Consider the following 19,062-nt stretch of genomic DNA (forward strand, 5'->3'; position numbering starts at 1 on the left):
TAGAGCCATTGGAATACATGGAAAACACTGCATTTTTAGGGCCAGTTCACACCACAAATATGCACTCCGTATACGTTGCGCATCGTTTTTGGTCACAGTTCACATCACACGCAGTTCCAGTGCGTTTTTGATGCCATTTGCTAGGTTCCAGTACAGTTCTGTGCAGAAAAAATGCAGCACGCTCCTTTTTTTTTTTTTTTTTTTTTTCTCTGCCCCGGAAATTGACTGCAGTGGTTTAAATTAGAGCCACTGGAATACATGGAAAACACTGTGCATGCATTTTTAGTGGAGAAAAAAAAACACTGGTGTGAACTAGCACTTAGTGTGTTAGTATGTTAATAAACATTGCCTTTTTTTTTGACAGCTGTGAGCAAGAAACTTTTCTGCATTTGTTACATGAATTGTGGAAATGTTGAAACAAGATGATGGGGGGGGTTGAATCGAGATCACAATTTTTAACATTTGATCATGCAGCCTCTATCATGATAGCAAAATGATTCACTTGTCCTATACTATGTAAAGAATACTACATGTGGCAATTGAGCATAGGTGGTTGGGGAATGTAACCCTTTTTTCATGTTATACGCTAAATTTGGGTATAACCTGAAACATTTTCTTAAATGTGGACTAAGACCTCATAAACACTATTAGATTTTCTGCAGATTTTTGTCTTCAGATTTACCAAAACTTGTAGTGCAAGGGCCTGCCTGATTGCATACAAATTGAAATTGAAGGTTTGACCTCATATTGTATAGTTTTGGTAAATCTGAAGAGAAAAATCTGCAGAAAATCTAATGGACTATATACACCCTATTAGATTGTCTGCAGATTTTTGTCTTCAGATTTACCAAAACCATGTAGTGCAAGGGCCTCCCTGATTTGCATGCAAATTTAAAGTCTTAAGCCTCGTACACGCACTTTTATTTTTGGAAGACCGAACATTTGATTTTGTGGCATGCTAGTCTTATGTCGAAAGTGTGGTTACTAACAATACAGGAATTTTCATTTGACAGAATACAACGTCAGAAGTGACCTAACGCGTTGAATAGTTTTGTATCTATTCTTTCGTTTCTGAGCATGTGTAGTCTTGCGCTTACGATTTTTTTTTTTTTCATATCAAAACCATACTAATGAAATGAAAATCAGAAGTTGAGTTCACATCCGACAAAAATGTTATTGTCTGCTTTTGCCTGGCGAAAAAGTGAAATCGGCTGTCGAAAGCCCTGTACTAACGGTAAGATTTGTGGACGATCGGTCATGGTAACACAGTTGACGTCCGAAAATCAAAGCGCGTGTACAGGCCTTTAAGGTTTGACCTCATATTATACAGTATCTCACAAAAGTGAGTACACCCCTCATGTTTTTGTAAATATTTTATTATATCTTTTCATGTGACAACACTGAAGAAATGACACTTTGCTACAATGTAAAGTAGTGAGTGTACAGCTTATATAACAGTGTAAATTTGCTGTTCCCTCAAAATAACTCAACACACAGCCATTGATATCTAAACCGCTGGCAACAAAAGTGAGTACACCCCTAAGTGAAAATGTCTAAATTGGGCCCAATTAGCCATTTTCCCTCCCCGGTGTCATGTGACTTGTTAGTGTTACAAGGTCTCAGGTGTGAATGGGGAGCAGGAGTGTTAAATTTGGTGTTATCCCTCATTCTCTCATACTAGTCACTGGAAGTTCAACATGGCACCAAATGGCAAAGAATTCTCTGAACATCTGAAAAAAAGAATTGTTGCTCTACATTAAGATGGCATAGGATATAAGAAGATTGCCAAGACCCTGAAACTGAGCTGAAGCACGGTGGCCAAGACCATTCAGCGGTTTAACAGGACAGGTTTGTCAGAGCTGGGCTCAGCCTTTCTTTCTCTAAGCTGGCCGCTCAGCTATCGGCTAATTGCCAGCTCCTATCTCTCCACAGTGACTCACCTTGATGATACCCTGCTCGTCAGTCCTGCCTACTTAAGCCATCAAGTCCAAATGATCTCTGCTCCAGATCCTGCTTGCTGTTCTACTACACTCATCTCTGGCTCCCTGACGTTTTGGTTTGTCTGACTATCCATTCAGGTTCCTCAACTCTGGCTGTTTTGACTACGTTTCCTCTGTTTACCTTTTTTTTATTATTATTAAACAAGTGTGAATTAACTGTACTTCTTTCTCAGTCTGATTCATGGTTTCTGACAAGGCTCCACTCAGAACAGGCCTCACCATGGTCGACCAAAGAAGTTGAGAGCACATACTCGGCCTCCTATCCAGAGGTTGTCTTTGGGAAATAGACATATGAGTGCTGCCAGCATTGCTGCAGAGGTTGAAGGGGTGGGGGGTCAACCTGTCAGTGCTCAGACCATATGCCGCACACTGCATCAACTGGTCTGCATGGCTGTCGTCCAGAAGAAAGCTTCTTCTAAAGATTATGCACAAGAAAGCCTGAAAACAGTTTGCTGAAGACAAAAGGACTAAGCACATGGATTACTGGAACCATGTCCTGTGGTCTGATGAGACCAGTATAAACTTATTTGGTTCAGATGGCGTCAAGCGTGTGTGGCGGCAACCAGGTGGGGAGTACAAAGACGAGCGTGTCTTATCTACAGTCAAGCATGGTGGTGGGAGTGTCATGGTCTGGGGCTGCATGAGTGCTGCCAGCACTGGGGAGCTACAGTTCATAGAGGGAAACATGAATGCCAACATGTACTGTGACATACTGAAGCAGAGCATGATCCCCTCCCTTTGGAGACTGGACCGCAGGGCATTATGCCAACATAAGGCCCCAAACACACCTCCAAGATTACCACTGCCTTGCTAAAGAAGCTGAGGGAAAAGGTGATGGTCTGGCCAAGCATATCACCAGACCTAAACTCTATTGAGCATCTGCGGGGCATCCTCAAATGTAAGGTGGAAGAGTGCAAGGTCTCTAACATCCACCAGCTCCGTGATGTTGTCATGGAGGAGTGGCAGAGGACTCCAGTGGCAACCTGTGAAGCTCTGGTGAACTCCATGCCCACGAGGGTTAAGGCAATGCTGGAAAATAATGGTGGCCACACAAAATATTGACACTTTGGGCCCAATTTGGACATTTTCACTTAGGGGTGTACTCACTTCTGTTGCCAGCAGTTTAGACATTAATGGCTGTGTGTTGAGTTATTTTGAGGGCACAGCAAATTTACGCTGTTCTACAAGCTGCACACTCATTACTTTACATTGTAGCAAAGTGTAATTTCTTCAGTGTTGTCACATTAAAAGATTTTATAAAATATTTACAAAAATGTGGGGGGTGTACTCACTTTTGTGAGATACTGTATGGTTTTGGTAAATCTGAAAAGAAATCTGCAGAAAATGTAATAGTGTGTATGAGGTCTAAGACTTTAGGTAAATCTGTAAACTGGTGTTTTTAGCACGCGCTGCTCATGTAGTAATATTGTTCAGTTTCTGCTGTATGCTATTCGTTTAGGTGCATGTGGAGAGTTTTTTATTAAATGTCTGTTATCACATTAGATGCAACTTACAGCCTCGTCTGTCACACACGTCTGTTCATGCTGCAGATTTGCACTGACAATGAGAGGAGGCGCCAGTGTGTGTCAAATGAACATCCCTTTCTCAAGTCTGGCTTCTCAGATCCCTTCTACTGTGACATCTGTGTGCTGAGCATGCCTTGTGTGCCGTGCTCGGCTCGCTCGCCAGGGGTAGCCAAGACTATCACAGTCTAGTGCTCCTTCTTTATTTTCCCAGCTACAGGACAAAAGAATGGAAAGCCCTAGGGTTATTGCACTTCTGTCCTCACTATCTGCTCATTCACAGCCTGATTCAAAGCTCTGCTAGCTTCACTGTGGCTCATGTCTTCCTTGCCCAGAAGGGCTTTTTTTATTTTTTTGGGCTCTTATGGTTTGCCCCACAACAATCAGCTAATGGTGTTATACCATGGTGGAATTATTGGACTTAATCTGGCCAAGGGGATCATATCTCTCTGCTGTGTCCTCATCCGATCTCTAGGAAATCCAATGACAGCACAAAAGCCTACCCTCATCATGACACCTTAGGAAACCCTCAGCAACAGCACAGCATTATTGGTGTGCTTTTTTCCTATTCGCTCGTGCAGTTCCTGGGAGACATCAATGGGCGAAAAGGTAAGAACAGGAAATTGCAGGCAACTGTAGCTAATAGTAGACACTTTACCAGCTGTTTGTAGGAACTATAACTGTCAGTTTCTTTTGTTTTTTGTTTATTTTGCTAGGAGTTAGGCTAAATATGCAAATATCTATTCAAAAACACAGGAGATTTAGCGACCTTCCCTCCAGCATTGGTGCTCAGGGGCTCTTTCCATTCTCAATGTGGGAATGAAGCAAGCCTTAGAATGATTGTCCAATGAGCAGGACAATCTCTGCAAGGCATTCAGGCACTTCCTGAAATTGTGCATGCTTGTTGTTTGGTTGTCAACCAAAGTACTTCTCAAAGTTGTGATCTAAAATTTAATTTTTCTTATAGATGCCAGATTGTCCAAGCAAGAATATTTGTGAGGGTCGTTTTGCTTTTGGTGTGTCTTAAACTGGTAAAAGGTCAGTCTCTATTGTCAGTTAACCCACTGCACACTGTCATGTACTTTAGAGGTATTTCTGCCTTTCTATACCTTACTGTCTAATTGCAGTTCAAAATAACTAGCTTTGTAAATTAGTCATTACCTGTTTGTTCTCTTTTACTTATCGGTGGTCTTAAGGTTTCCACTGGAACCAAACTACAGTGTTCACATTTTGATTGTTTATGACATTAACTGTAGTTAACTAATGAACATGTGTACAGCATCATGTTGTAAAGTGTTCTAAATAAAACATGAGTACATCTCTGCAATACATGCATACTTCTCCATGTTCTATCCCTGTTAGCCACTTAAAGACCAGGCGTTCTTCTGACATTTGTTGTAAACATTTTTTGCTAGAAATTTACTTAGAACCCCAAAACATATTTTATATATATATTGGCGGTCGTTGCAATAGTTGCCACACTGTACTTGTGCAGCGGTCTTCCAAGTGCAACTTTTTTGGAAATTAAGTGTTTTTACAAATGAATTTAGATGAAAACAAAACAGTAAAGTTCGCCCAATTTTTTTTTTTTTTTTTTGTATAATTTAATGTGAAAGATGTTACACTGAATAAATGGATACATAACATGCCATGCTTTATAATTGCGCATGCTCGTGGAATGGCGACAAACTATAGTACTTAAAAATCTCCATAGGCAATACTTTAAAAATTTGTACAGGTTACCTGTTTAGCATTACAGAGGAGGTGCTAGAATTATTGCTCTTGCTGTTATGATCGAGGCGGTACCTCACGTGTGTGGTTTGAACACCGTTTTACATATGCGAGCCCAGAATGTGGACATGGTCCAATGGATCGGGCTGGTAGGTATCAGGTGATCGGGGAACCCAGCACAAGTGATGAGCCTTAACGACTACCTGTATACCAGGTGTGCATCAGGACTTGTCTGCGAGACGATCCCCCGGCACAAGCGGCGATGTCAGACGTTGCAAGGCAGCCAACATGCTAGGTGGGCGGTAAGTCTCAGGTCAGATGGAGAAGACCATATTGCGCACACGTAAATCGCCCTGAAACGCTGATTCATAGTGTAGTGGTAAAGACTGAGCCCAGAGGGATGCCCCAAGATGCAAAAAGCACCAGGGGACCCCCACGTTCCGGGGAGCCTCGGTGCCCAAAGGCAACAGAGATGATAGGAAGTCACTATACAGAAATCTCCAAAGCATGTCCGATAGGGCAGGGATGCAGAAGGTGAAGCCCAACCTGAACAGCAGAACTACAAAAAACACAGAAATGTTAACAGTATAAATGACAGAGGCATGACTAAATGGGAAATCACTGTTATGTATATTGAGCATAAATAGTTTGAGAAATGGACATTCAAGGAGCAAGAATAGCCCATAACAGTGGTGCATAGGGATAGACTGGATGGATGGGTGGGAAAGAGAGAAAGGGGAAGGGAGAGAGGAGGAGGGGAGAAAAGGTTGGGAAAGAGATGGGAAGACGTAGGAAAGACAGTAACGAAAAAGGGGAAGGTGGGGGCCAATGTGGGAGGGCCCTGTCGCCCATTAACGAAGCTTCTTACTATTCCTAATCACATAGATAAGTGGGTGGGTTGGCAGTATGCCTACAGGAATAGGTCTGCCTGGTGACATTGGGATCATAGGTTCACATGACCCTTTTCGAAACCTCCAGAAGAGAAGCCCTGTAAGAAGGGCTTCAAATTGAAGGCTTCATTAAGGCCTGGTGGGAAGGTTGCATTCAAATGTGAGATCCACCTCAGCTCACGTTGTAGGAGGAGCTTGTTGAGATCTCCTCCTCATGAACTGGGATGCACTTGGTCCAACAAGGGGAGATCGGGGGTTGCGTGTTGGCATAGCCTGGATGTGGCGGTAGATTCTTTGCCACAATTTCTGTATGGTCTTGCCTATGTAATAGCAACCACAACCACATTGTAGGAGGTATACACATCCCATAGTCTGACAGTTGGAAAAGTGTCTAGGGATCCAGCCATTGGGTAATCGTATGTTTTTTTTTTTTTCTGGAATCCATGTACTTGCAATGGGCACAAGATCCACAAGGGAATGTGAGGTAGATCTCGGATTTGATTGCCACCTCTCCACCAGGCCTTAATGAAGCCTTCGATTTGAAGCCCTTTTTACAGGGCTTCTCTTCTGGAGGTTTCGAGAGGGACATGTGAACCTATGGTCCCAATGTCACTGGGCTGACCTATTCCTGTAGACATGCTGCCAACCCACCCACTTATCTATGCGATCGGGAACAGTAACAAGCTTTGCTAATGGGCGACAGGGGAATACTCCCACATTGGCCCTCATCCTCCCCCTTTTCTTTACCGTCTTTCCTCCGTCTTCCAATCTCTTTTACCCCCCTCCCTCTTTTACCCCCCTTCTCTCTTTTACACCCTCTTCTTTCTGCCCCCTACGTTTTCTTCCCTTCCCCTTTCTCTCTTACCTACCCATCAATCCAGTCTATCCCTATGCACCACTGTTATGGGTTCTCTTGTACTAATTTTGGCTATTCTTGCTCCTTGAATGTCAATTTCTCAAACTATTTATGCTCAATATACATAACAGTGATTTCCCATTAAGTCATGCATCTGTCATTTATACTGTTAACATTTCTGTGTTTTTTTGTATTTCTGCTGTTCAGGTTGGACTTCACCTTCTCCATCCCTGCCCTATCGGACATGCTTTGGAGATTTCTGTATAGTGACCTCTTCCCATCATCTCTGTTGCCTTTTGGCACCGAGGTTCCCCGGCATGCGGGAGCCCCCTGGTGCTTTTTGCATCTTGGGTCATCCCTCTGGGTTCAGTCTTTTCCGCTACTGTATAAATCGACGCTTCATGCTGATTTGTGCGTGCTCAATATGGTCTTCTCCATCTGACCTGAGATGTACCGCCACCTAGTGTGTCAGCGGCCTCGTGACCTCTGATGCCATCTTGCCGTAATGTGCGGTTACGCCAGACGCCGCTTGTGCCAGGGGTATACAGGTGATCGGTAAGGCTCATCACATGTGCTGGGCCCCCAGATCACCTGATATCTACCAGCCTGATCCATTATACCATGTCCAAATCCTGGGCATTCACCATGCGATACCCCTGCCTTTTTATAAGCCAGGTAAGCTCAGTCCTCCATTGCTGCACAGCCAGGACCACACAACGTCCCAGATTTGGAATACACACATTAAACACATTAAAATGGCAACCATAGGTAGGTGCTTTTATGGATCTTGTGTCCTTCTGCATTCTCACTGCCTCTATATCCTGCTGACCACCCCCATGCATGCATCTGCATGACATGGCGATGCATTTATACACCTTATATTACTATATATCCCTTTGGGTTTATTATGCCATGTTTCTTACATAGGCACATTTTTTGTGCCAGATCCGTCTCCAAAATTTTGGTTGATCTTTGTGGGTCCCGGTGTCCTTAGTCGGCAGGGATGCTTCATGTTCCACTCACGCCACATAATATACTGTAACTGGTTTGGCACAAGCAACTGGTGTATTATCAGCGCTGTGGGGATGCATACTCAACCCCCCAGCCATAATCTAGAGAATTTCACTGTGCGATGGTACAGCTTAGAGATGGAAGCCCCTCCTCTGTGTAAACCCTGATGGTGTACTTTAAAACCACAAAAGTTAGTTATACTGTGAGTACTACCTGTTTTTATTACCTGCCATCTCTATATGCCATGCTATTACCTACTGTGTTCTTACATTTGCATATTTGTTTATTCCTGTACTCTTTTTGATATTTTTGCTGTTTTATTACTCAGACAAAACAGCTTGTCTCAAACCAGTCCTTGAAAAAGGAATGAATTATTCATACATATATTCCGCAACATGTTGGGACTCCTGTGTACACGCACATTGTTTGGCCTCTCATCATGAGATCAACTGTGTTTCTCAAAATCTAGCTGTTATGTAACTATTCAGTCTGACTAATTTGTTTTTAGGTTGATATACCTTGCGTACCAATTCTGCTATTGCTTAGTAAATTTTGTATATTTTTATACGGTTGTTACTCCCCTTTCTGGTTTCTGCCCTTTGCCCAAATAATCCCCGGGCACCCCTTTTTGCAATTTTCTCTTTTGTTTTGGGATGTGGCGAAGGTTTCCAGTACCAGATCTATAGGTGTTTTTCTTCCATATATATTTTTCAGGATAAGAACTAGGAGGGGAAGGAGACTTTTTAACAGCATTGGACACAGGACCGCTTTGATTCTCAGACCTGATCAACACGTTTTTTATACTTATCCAACAGATAATAACAAAAAGCTTTAAAATTTATATTTACCAGAGCAAAAGGTATAAAATAAAAGTTAATTGCTAGGGTTTACATAGATGCTTGAAAACTGCCATCCTAGACTTAAAGTGGAACCCAAGCTATAACTATCTACTCTTAATGCTGCTCCCACCCCCTTCTAACTCCTCTTCTAACTACCCGGTAGAAGGAAGATGCCTATACTTACCTATGCTCAGAGCGCTTTGATATGATCATGTAATTGGCTCCCACAATGCTAATGTTAAAAAAAAAAAAAAAAAAAGTGTATGCTATGATCATAGAACTCCTTTAAAGCGGAGCTCCACCCAAAAGGGAAAGTTCCACTTTAAGCACTCCTCTACACCCCGCCATTTTTGGCATGTAATTTGTTTTGGGGTTGAGCAGGCACCCGCTCCCACTTCCACTTGGATCTCCTTGGCGATTAGAGTGGAAGTTCTTCTCTCCCCTCCCTCCCTTGCAGCCTTCTAGACTGCTGGACCATTCAGCAGACGCAAGCTGTCACAACTGGGTGCCCACAGTTGAAATGCCGGCTCCAGGGAGAGGGGAGAGAGAGGCGATGGTTCAGGTGACCACACTGCGTAGCTTTTTGTAGCTACGGACTTTTAATAAACACAAAAATGATTGGAGCTCCACATTAGGCTCTTATGTCAAGTAATGTATATCTTTCTTTGGAGTAAGTAAGCATTTAGAGTGGACTTGCATACCAGAATTTTATATTTTAATTTATATATTCTTTTGTTCCCTGCACATACTGTACCTAAATACGATTCTCATCACCTTCTCTCTTCACCCCAATCCAGAAAGACTGTGCAGTTACATGCTTCATGTCCTGCAGACATCTTGGCTCTCCCTTTTCAGTCAATGAATCTGAAATTTGTTGCTTACCACTTCTTTCCATCTACAGCTCAAGATTGTCTCTCCATCCCATACCCATGTATCCTGCTAGCCTCTTACCTATCTATGCAACTAAACCTCCATGCTCCTTCAACCATTCTCCATATGTTTAGACCCATGACCTCTCTCCACTTCCACTGCCCTCCCACAATATCACACACTTTCTTTTCTTTTTGGCACTACATTGACATGACCTGCTTAGTTCCTTCCTATACTTTGTGCACTCCTATATCTCAAAAGTTTTTGCATTCTCCAGGCCTACAAAAAATCTGTTATGTTGTCATCACTGATGATGCCATTACACACTACAACCCCTCCTCCCCCCAACTCTTGTGATTGATTGTTTTCCTTCTGTGTAGTGATGTGCATTAATAGAATATGATCTACTCAGTCAAACCCAAAAATGATTTACCTTTTTTGTTTTTCTTCCAAGATTACGCCCTCCATGGTTGCTTGCATGGGTTTTCCTTTGCACGTTACTGTATACTAAAGACAAATCCCACTCAAAGATCTTCCTGCATTGGATCTCAGGGTATTATCTAGTGACACCCGATTGCTTGATCTACACAGTGTTTGGGGATTACAGGCCTGCACATGGACACCGGTATTTGGATATTATGTGTTACATGATTTAACAAGGCAACACGTGGCTGAAGCCTGTGCATCACAGACCATTACCGGAATTCATCGGCCTAATCTTAAGGTCATTGTCTTACTGTAGTTTCAGTGATTTTATGGGGTCTCTTTTTCTGTAGTGATTGGCAACTGACATCTAAAAGCTGATTGAATATGCCCACTCAGCATCTTTTGTATCCCTCCTATTGGATCCATAAGATGTGAATGTAAATTTTCTCATCATCTCTTTAAATGAGATTTGAAGTTTTTTCGTTAGATTAATTAGAAACATTAGTAATGTTATACTTTATTGCAATCTCATTTCTTGATGGTTGAAAAGGAAGTGTGGTGTGTGGTGTGTGTGTGTGTGTGGTTTATAGGGTATATACTATACTGTAGTGGAATCTTGGAGGATATACCATACAGAAAACTGTATAAAGCTAAGTAGTGTGGTGAGGTGTACATAATGTACAGCACAGTATACAGAGTAGAGCTGGGTGTCATATACTGTATACTGCACAGCACATGTATAGAGGGAAGTGGTGAGGAGTATATAATGTACAGCACGGTATACAGAGTGGAGCTGGGTGAAGTATAAGTATACTGTATATAAATCAAAATGAGTGATGAGACAAACTTAGCAGGGTAAGCATGGCTAAAATTCAGGTGGTTAATCCGAACCCCATTGAAGTCAACGTGACCCCCACGGGGTTGCATGAAGAAAACATTGTAGTGTGTACCTGGCTTTAAACTGCTGTTTCTATTCTAGATAATCAGCAAATAATATAATGCATAATACAGTACATAAGGTTTAGTTGTTACACATACTAAACAAGGGCACATTTTGATATTTAACTGAAATTCTGCTTTAAATAAAATGCTTGGAGGGGGACTTTGCCTGTGAGGTGGAACACCTGTGCAATGTATACCGCTTTCTGCAGCAAAACTGGCATATACAAAGAAAAAAGGTGTGTTTAAATTGCTGGTAAAATGATGGCTCCAGGCCACTTCCTTCTGTCATCTCCACCAGCCCCCTTATTAAATGGGGGGCCCTCCACACGTAATAAAAACAGCATGGGGTCCTCCTAATTCCTACCAGGTCCTTTAGGTCTGGTATGCATTTTCATGGGGGACCCTGTGTTAAAACAAACAGCATGAGGTCCCTTTTGGTTCTGGTATGCATTTTAACCACTTCAGCCTGGACCATTTGGCTGGCCAAAGACCAGAGCACTTTTTGCGATTCGGCATTGCGTTTTAACTGACAATTGCGCGGTCCTGCAGCCTGGCTCCCAAACAAAGTTGACATCCTTTTTTCCCCGCAAATAGAGCTTTCTTTTGATGGTATTTGATCACCTCTGCGGTTTTTATTTTTGTACTATAAACAAAAGAAGAGCGACAATTTTGAAAAAAAAGCAATATGTTTTACTTTTTACTATAATAAATATCCCCAAAAAATAAAATAATTTTTCCCTCAGTTTAGGCCGATACATTGTATTCAACATATTTAGTAAAAAAAAATCGCAATAAGCGTTTTTTGGTTTGCGCAAAAGTTATAGCATCTACAAAATAGGGGATAGATTTATAGCATTTTTATTAATAATTTTTTTTTTTTTTTTTTACTAGTAATGGCGAGGAACAGTGATTTTTATTGTGACTCCAACATTATGGTGGACACATCGAACACTTTTGGAGCTATTTTGGGACCATTCACATTTATACAGCGATCAATGCGATTAAAAATGCACTGATTACTGTGTAAATGTGACTGGTAGTGAAGGGGTTAACCACTAGGTGCCGCTGTAGGAGTTAAGCGTATCCTAGGGATGTGGTCTCACTGGGGAGAGGGGGTGGGATATGTGTGACACGACACTGATCACCGCTCCCGATGATAGGGACCGGTGATCAGTGTCAGTGTCACTAGGCAGAACGGGAAAACGATTGTTTACATCAGCATTTTCTTCTTCATGAGACGATCGTGGGTCTCCGCGGACATCGAATCCACGGGCCCCGTGGTCGGACTCCTAGAGCTTGAGGGGGGGCGCGCGTGGTGCCACCTGCTATCCGGAATCTCGCAAGATCATGTACAATAACGTGATTTTGCACAGCGGAGCCAACCTGCCACAGTAAAACTGCGAAGGCTGGTCTGCAACCTGTTAAGAAGGAACTCCACACAAAATGAAGAAAAAAAACTCATGGGATCCCCTTCCCTGCCAAAACCATACCAGATCACATGCCTTCAACAAGGGGGAGGGTAGTTGGTGGGGAACTTAATCTCTATCTCTAATATATCTCCATCTCTATCATATATATATATATATATATCTCTTTATATATATATATATATATATATATATAATCTATCCCAATTTCTTACATCGACAGGGATTCCTGGTCATGTAAAAGGATAAGCGCCAATAATTGTGAAGTGCAAGGAAAATGATAAATGTGTGTTTTTTTTTTTTTTTACAAATACGTGAAACGTGTGATGTACATTTGTATTGAGCCCCATTTACTCTGCTACCCCTAACTCAAATCTAGTGGAACCAATTGCCTTCAGAAGTCACCTAATTAGTAAATAGAGTCCACCTATGTGCAATTTAATCTCAGTATAAATACAGCTGTTCTGTGAAGCCCTCAGAGGTTTGTTAAAGAACCTTAGTGAACAAACATCACGAAGGCCAAGGATCTCACCAGACAGGTCAGGGATAAAGTTGTGGAGAAGTTTAAAGCAGTGTTAGGTTATAAAAAAATATCAAAAGCTTTTAACATCTTACAGAGCACTATTCAATCTATCATCCGAAAATTGGAAGAGTATGGCACAACTGCAAACCTACCAAGACATGCCGTCCGCCTAAACTGACAGGTCGGTTAAGGAGAGCATTAATCAGAGAAGTGGCCAAGAGGCCCATGGTAACTTTGGAGAAGCTGCAGAGATCCACAGCTCAGGTGGGAGAATCTGTCCACAGGACAACTATTAGTCGTGCACTCCACAAATTTGGCCTTTATGGAAGAGTGGCAAGAAGAAAGCCATTGTTAAAAGAAAGCCATAAGAAGTCCCATTTTCAGTTTGCGAGAAGCCATGTGGGGGACACTACAAATGTGGAAGAAGGTGCTCTGGTAAGAACACCAAAATTGGACTTTTTGTCCTAAAAGCAAAATGCTATGTGTGGTGGAAAACTAACTCTGCATATCACCCTGAACACACCATCCCCACCATGAAACATGGTGGAGGCAGCATGTTGTGAGGATGCTTTTCTTCAGCAGGGACAGGGAAGCTGGTCAGAGTTGATGGGAAGATGGATGGAGCCAAATGCAGGGCAATCTTAGAAGAAAACCTGTTCAAGTCCCTGAGACTGGGGCGGAGCTTCACCTTCCAGCGGGACAACCTAAACTTGCAGCCAGAGCTACAATGGTATGGTTTAGATCAAAGCATATTCATGTGTTAAAATGGTCCAGTCAAAGTCCAGACCTAAATCCAATTGATAATCTGTGGCAAAACTTAAAAATTACTGTTCAGACACTCTCCATCCAATCTGACAGAGCTTGAGCTATTTTGCAAAGAAGAATTGGCAAAAATGTCACTCTCTAGATGTGCAAAGCTGGTAGAGACATCCCCAAAAATACTTGCGGCTGTTATTGCAGTGAAAGGTGAATCTACAATACAAATGCACGCCACACTTTTCAGATATTTATTTGTAAAACATTTATCATTTTCCTTCCACTTCACAATTACCGTATATACTCGAGTATAAGCTGACTTTTTCGGCACTTTTTTTTTTTATGCTGAAAAAGCCCCCCTCGGCTTATACTCAAGTGAGGGTCTCGAATGAGGGTGCAGCCTCACTGTGCCCATCTGCAGCTGTACCTTTGATAACCAAAACAGTGTGCGTCTCCCATTGTGTCTGTGATAGACGAAACACTGATACAATGCTGGGAAACTGAATCAGTGTTGTTTCTATCATGAACGAGGAGGAGGTGGGGCATAATATAATTGCATTATAGTTGGATATCTTGGCCAGATCATGTTGGAGATGGATAGCTCTGTGTATAGATTGTATTAGAATACATTATGAATACATTATGATCGTAAGCAATGACCAGCTTATGTTGGGGTTCTAGTTATGAAGAATGGTTGTCATATTGGTGGAGTTGTATACTCTAGTCTTATCTGAATAGGGTATGAGGGCATTGTATTATGATCTTGTCAAAATTAATGGATAATATTCTCAGTCTGTGTATAGCCCTGTTTCCCAACTTGAGGCCCATGGTCCACATGTGGCCCTTTGGTTCTTATTGTGTGGTTCTCAGACTTTAATCAGTAGTGGAAGTGGTACTATTGAATTGCAAAGGGCTGGACAAATTCTCTGGTGGCATGTTACAGCCACAACTATTGTAATTTTCCCTTGTGGTTGGCAAGTTTGCTGGACCTACTTCTCAGCTGCAATTTACACTTTATCATTGGCGTCAATGTCTATTCACCACTGTGAGAGATGATCTGTATTTATACTAAATTGGCTTTGTTTTTTACCTAGAGGATTTGACATACAACAGATCCTGTAGCACTCATATGATTAGATGTTTTATGAAAGATCTAGTGCATAAAATAACTTTTCGATAGATGTCCTGTTTATGCATTTTAAAGAGGGAGTCCGGCGAAAAAATCTGTGGGAGTCTATGCCTGGAAGTAGGTGCAAATACCTGTCTTAGACAGGTATCTGCACCCCCCTCCCCCCTGAAAGGTGCCAAATGTGACACGGGAGGGTTCCGAAAAGCGGAGGTTCAATTTTTGTGTGAACCGCCGCTTTAACAAGGATGGGCAATAAAACTGGATTTAGACTGTAATAGCATGGGATGATATAGCCACAAATTAATGGGATTAAAAATCAATTGTCATATGAATGCAAAATAAATTGAATTTACACCTGGCTTACAGTGCATCCAGAAAGCATTTACAGCGATTCACTTTTTCCACATTTTGTTTGTTACAGCCTTCTTCCATAATGGATTAAATTCATTATTTTCTTCAAAATTCTACAAACAATACCCCATAATGACAACGTGAAAGAAGTTAGTTTGAAATCTTTGCAAATTTAAATAACAAATAATAAACGGAAAAAAATCACATGTACATAAGTGTTCACAGCCTTTGCCGTGACACTCAAAATTGAGCTAAGGTCCTGTTTCCACTGATCATCCTTGAGATGTTTCTACAACTTGATTGGATTCCACCTGTGATAAATTCAGTTGATTGGACATGATTTGGAAAGGCACACACCTGTCTATATAAGATGCCACAGCTAACAGTGCATGTCAGAGCAAAGCCATGAAATCCAAAGAATTGTCTGTAGACCTCCGAGACAGGAATATATCGAGGCACAGGTCTGGGGAAGGGTACAGAAAAATTTCTGAAGCATTGAAGGTCCCAATGAGCACAGAGGCCTCCATCATCCTTAAATGAAAGAAGTTTGGAACCACCAGGACTCTTCCTAGAGTGGGCCACCCAGCCAAACTGAGCAATCAGTGGAGAAGGGCCTTAGTCAGAGAGGCGTCCGAGAACCCGATGGTTGCTCTGACAGAGCTCCAGCATTTCTCTGTGTGGAGAGGAGAAGCGTCCATAGGAACAACCATATTTACAGCACTCCACCAATCAGGCCTGTATGGTAGAGTGGCCAGGCAGAAGCCACTCCTCAGTAAAAGGCACATGATAGCCCACCTTGAGTTTGCCAAAAGGCACCCGAAGGAGTTTCAGACCATGAGAAACAAAATTCTCTCATCTAATGAAACAAAGATTGAATTCTTTGGCCTGAATGGCAAGTGTCATGTCTGTAGGAATTCAGGCACCGCTCATCACCTTCCCAATTCCATCCCTACAGCGAAGCACGGTGGTGGCCGCATCCTCCTGTGGGGATGTTTTTCAGCAGCAGGAACTGGGAGACTAGTCAGGATTGAGGGAAAGATGAATGCAGCAATGTACAAAGACATCCTTCATGAAAACATGCTCCAGAGTGCTCTGGACCTCAGACTGGGGCAAATGTTAATCTTTCAATAGGACAACAACCCTAAGAACACAGCCAAGATAACAAAGGAGTGGCTACGGGACAACTCTGTGAATGTCCTTGAGTGACCCAGCCAGACCCCAGACTTGAACCTGATTGAACATCTCTGGAGAAATCTGAAAATGGCTGTGCACCGACACTCCCATCCAAGTTCTAACGTGATGGAGCTTGAGAGGTCCTGCACAGAAGAATGTCAGAAATTGACCAAAATTAGGTGTGCCAAGCTTGTAGCATCATACTCGAAAAGACTTGAGGCTGTAATTGGTGCCAAAGGTGCTTCAACAAAGTATTGAGCAAAGGCTGTGAATATTTATGTACATGCGTTTTATTTTTTTTAAATTTTTTTATTTGTAATAAATTTGCAAAGATTTCAAACAAACTTCTTTTACGTTGTCATTATGGAGTATTGTTTGTGTAATTTTGAGGAAAATAATGAATTTAACCACTTGCCGACCACGCCATAGCCGAAAGACGGCTACAGCGCGGTCGTGTTTTCCTGGGTAGACGTCCATGGACGTCCTCCCAGAATCTTGCTCTTGCGTGCCCCTGGGGGGGGAGCGCTCCTGCAAATGCCAGCGACCGCTGGGTCTGGAAGACCCGGCGCATCACGGATTGCGGTAAACAGCTGCTGGTAGCGGCCGTTTACCATGTGATCTCTCCGTCAAATGACGGAGCGATCACATTTAAACAAACCAGCGACACTTCATGACGCCAGTTCCTCCCTCCCCTCTCTGTACCGATCTATTTGTGGAAAAAAAGGACAAAAATTTCATATAAGTACAGTTTTGCATGACTGAGTAATTGTCATTCAAATTGTGAGCGCACCGAAAGCTGAAAATTGGTCTGGTTAGGAAGGGGGTTTAAGTGCCCAGTGGTCAAGTGGTTAATCCAATTTGGAATAAGGCTGTAACATAACAAAATGTGGAAAAAGTAAAGAGCTGTGGTTACTTTCCAGATGCACTATATATCACCTATGTGACACGTTGTGGGCCGAGCCTTTTTAAGGCAACTTTTGGATGAGCTGGCCTAGTGCAAGTACTTGGTGCTTTGTAAAGTGCTGAGGAAATTGACGGCGCTATATAATTGCCTAAAATATTCACTATTGCAGAGCAAAGCTTGATGGACAGCAATTGTCTAATGCCTGGTTGTATACTGCTTTTTTGTTCCTTTGACAGTCCGTATTTCGCTATAAGACACATTGGAGTACAGCAAATGAAACCACAGCATGTAGTAGAGGACCAGGCATCCTACACACTCTGGGTTGTGTCAGATTCAATCAGCTTGATATTAGTAAAGAGGATGTACAATAAGCTAGACCCTGCATAGTGGAATCTTGGACACTACAGAGCTAAGGTATTCCTGCAGGGTGCTGTACAGGTCAAAGGGAGCGGACCCTAAAACATGAAAAGGGTACCTAGTCCTTGAAGGTCCCCAAGTGATGGAACCCGCCGTGATGGGTGAAGATTGGTCTCTTAGTTTCTAAGGTTGCCCAGCACCTGGATGGGTAAGTGAAACCCCCTTATTTACTTATTGTGGGGTGCTTCATGTGTGTAACAATCTGTCAAATGAGCTAGAGGCTGGACACCTGCGTGGCGGTAACCACAGGGGAAGTTTAGGCTAGCTGCTGGTGTTTTGGGTAGGCGTACCTTTTGTTGTCTTGACTGCTTTCTTATTGATAGTCCGCACACAGGGTTTCGCCATTGCTCATGATGGTTCGCCAAAGTGCATGCGAGTTTGCAGCTGTGTTGGTTAGCCATGGGGCACATGGCCTGCGCCACACAGAACGTTGTGTGCACACAGAGCCGCACATGCGATGTAGTGCTAAAGGATAGCGCACGAAGATTAGCTTTGTGTGCGTACACAGCTGCACACGTCTGCCGTACATGAGCAGAGCATCCCGGCGCACAGCCATTTTATTTAAGCAGAGTGTGGCTGACATGCGGCTCTTCCAAGGGACAGCTGTGGGACACAGAGCAGGCTCTGAGCCATTCACTTTCACCAGTTAATTCCTCCTTTCCCGGGTCACGTGAGTCACCAGGTGTTGGTTGGCAGGCTAAGGTGCTTAGCAGGATTGTTGCATAGGGGCTTGGTGAGCCCTATTAAAGGGTCTCTCTTCTGGGGTGGTGTAAAAACTAAACCCAGGTACTCCCTTTTTGTGGCTTGCAGTGTCGTCAAAAAAGACATGCAGGGCTTACCCTACAGGGAAGGGCACATCTGTGTCATCAGTAGCTCCTGTGGAGCCTAGTCGAAACCCTAGTGTTGTATCCTCTGAGAGACCAGAGGCTGTGCCTGTCTGGTATTGTGCCTACTGCCAACACTGCTGTTTTGGCTTTTGTCACCAGGGATGATCTGTCTTCCGCTCTAGCCGGGTTAGAGGACAGGATTGCTGGCATGATTCCCTCCATCTCGCAGGGTGGCAAGAAGCATGACGGATCCTCCTCCCCTGATCCTCCTAACTTGGAGCAGGAATCGGTTGATGAAGGAGAATCACTAAAAGCTAAGGATTCTGTGGAGGGCCAGGCAGATGAGTCTGCTTCTGAGGAACCTGGGCCAGAAGTTGTCCTGTTGGTATCAGCCTCTCAGTAGCAGAGGCTTTTGATCCAGACTCTTACTGAGATTGTTCATTCTGCCTTTAAGTTACCTCCTGCAG

The 19,062-nt window shown here is 42.9% G+C and overlaps 1 protein-coding gene across 6 annotated transcripts in view; it reads left to right on the forward strand.

The window, feature by feature from the left end:
* The window catches only part of MIB2 (MIB E3 ubiquitin protein ligase 2), a 278,178-nt gene that overhangs the window by 72,974 nt on the left and 186,142 nt on the right, over window positions 1-19,062 (forward strand). For 4 of the 6 annotated variants that reach the window (XM_077457589.1, XM_077457591.1, XM_077457595.1 and 1 more), the window contains one exon: window positions 4,491-4,561. The exons of 1 other annotated variant lie outside the window; for it this stretch is intronic. The gene's annotated coding sequence lies outside the window, so the exon portion shown is untranslated. Of the gene's footprint in view, window positions 1-3,737; window positions 4,133-4,490; window positions 4,562-19,062 lie in introns of those variants that run through there. One more of the 6 variants, XM_077457594.1, reaches the window with a different exon arrangement.

Source organism: Lithobates pipiens, unplaced genomic scaffold (assembly GCF_037356315.1).
Source record: "Lithobates pipiens isolate NorthernLeopardFrog02 unplaced genomic scaffold, aLitPip1_a1.2 Scaffold_27, whole genome shotgun sequence".
In the NCBI taxonomy this organism is placed as follows: domain Eukaryota; kingdom Metazoa; phylum Chordata; class Amphibia; order Anura; family Ranidae; genus Lithobates; species Lithobates pipiens.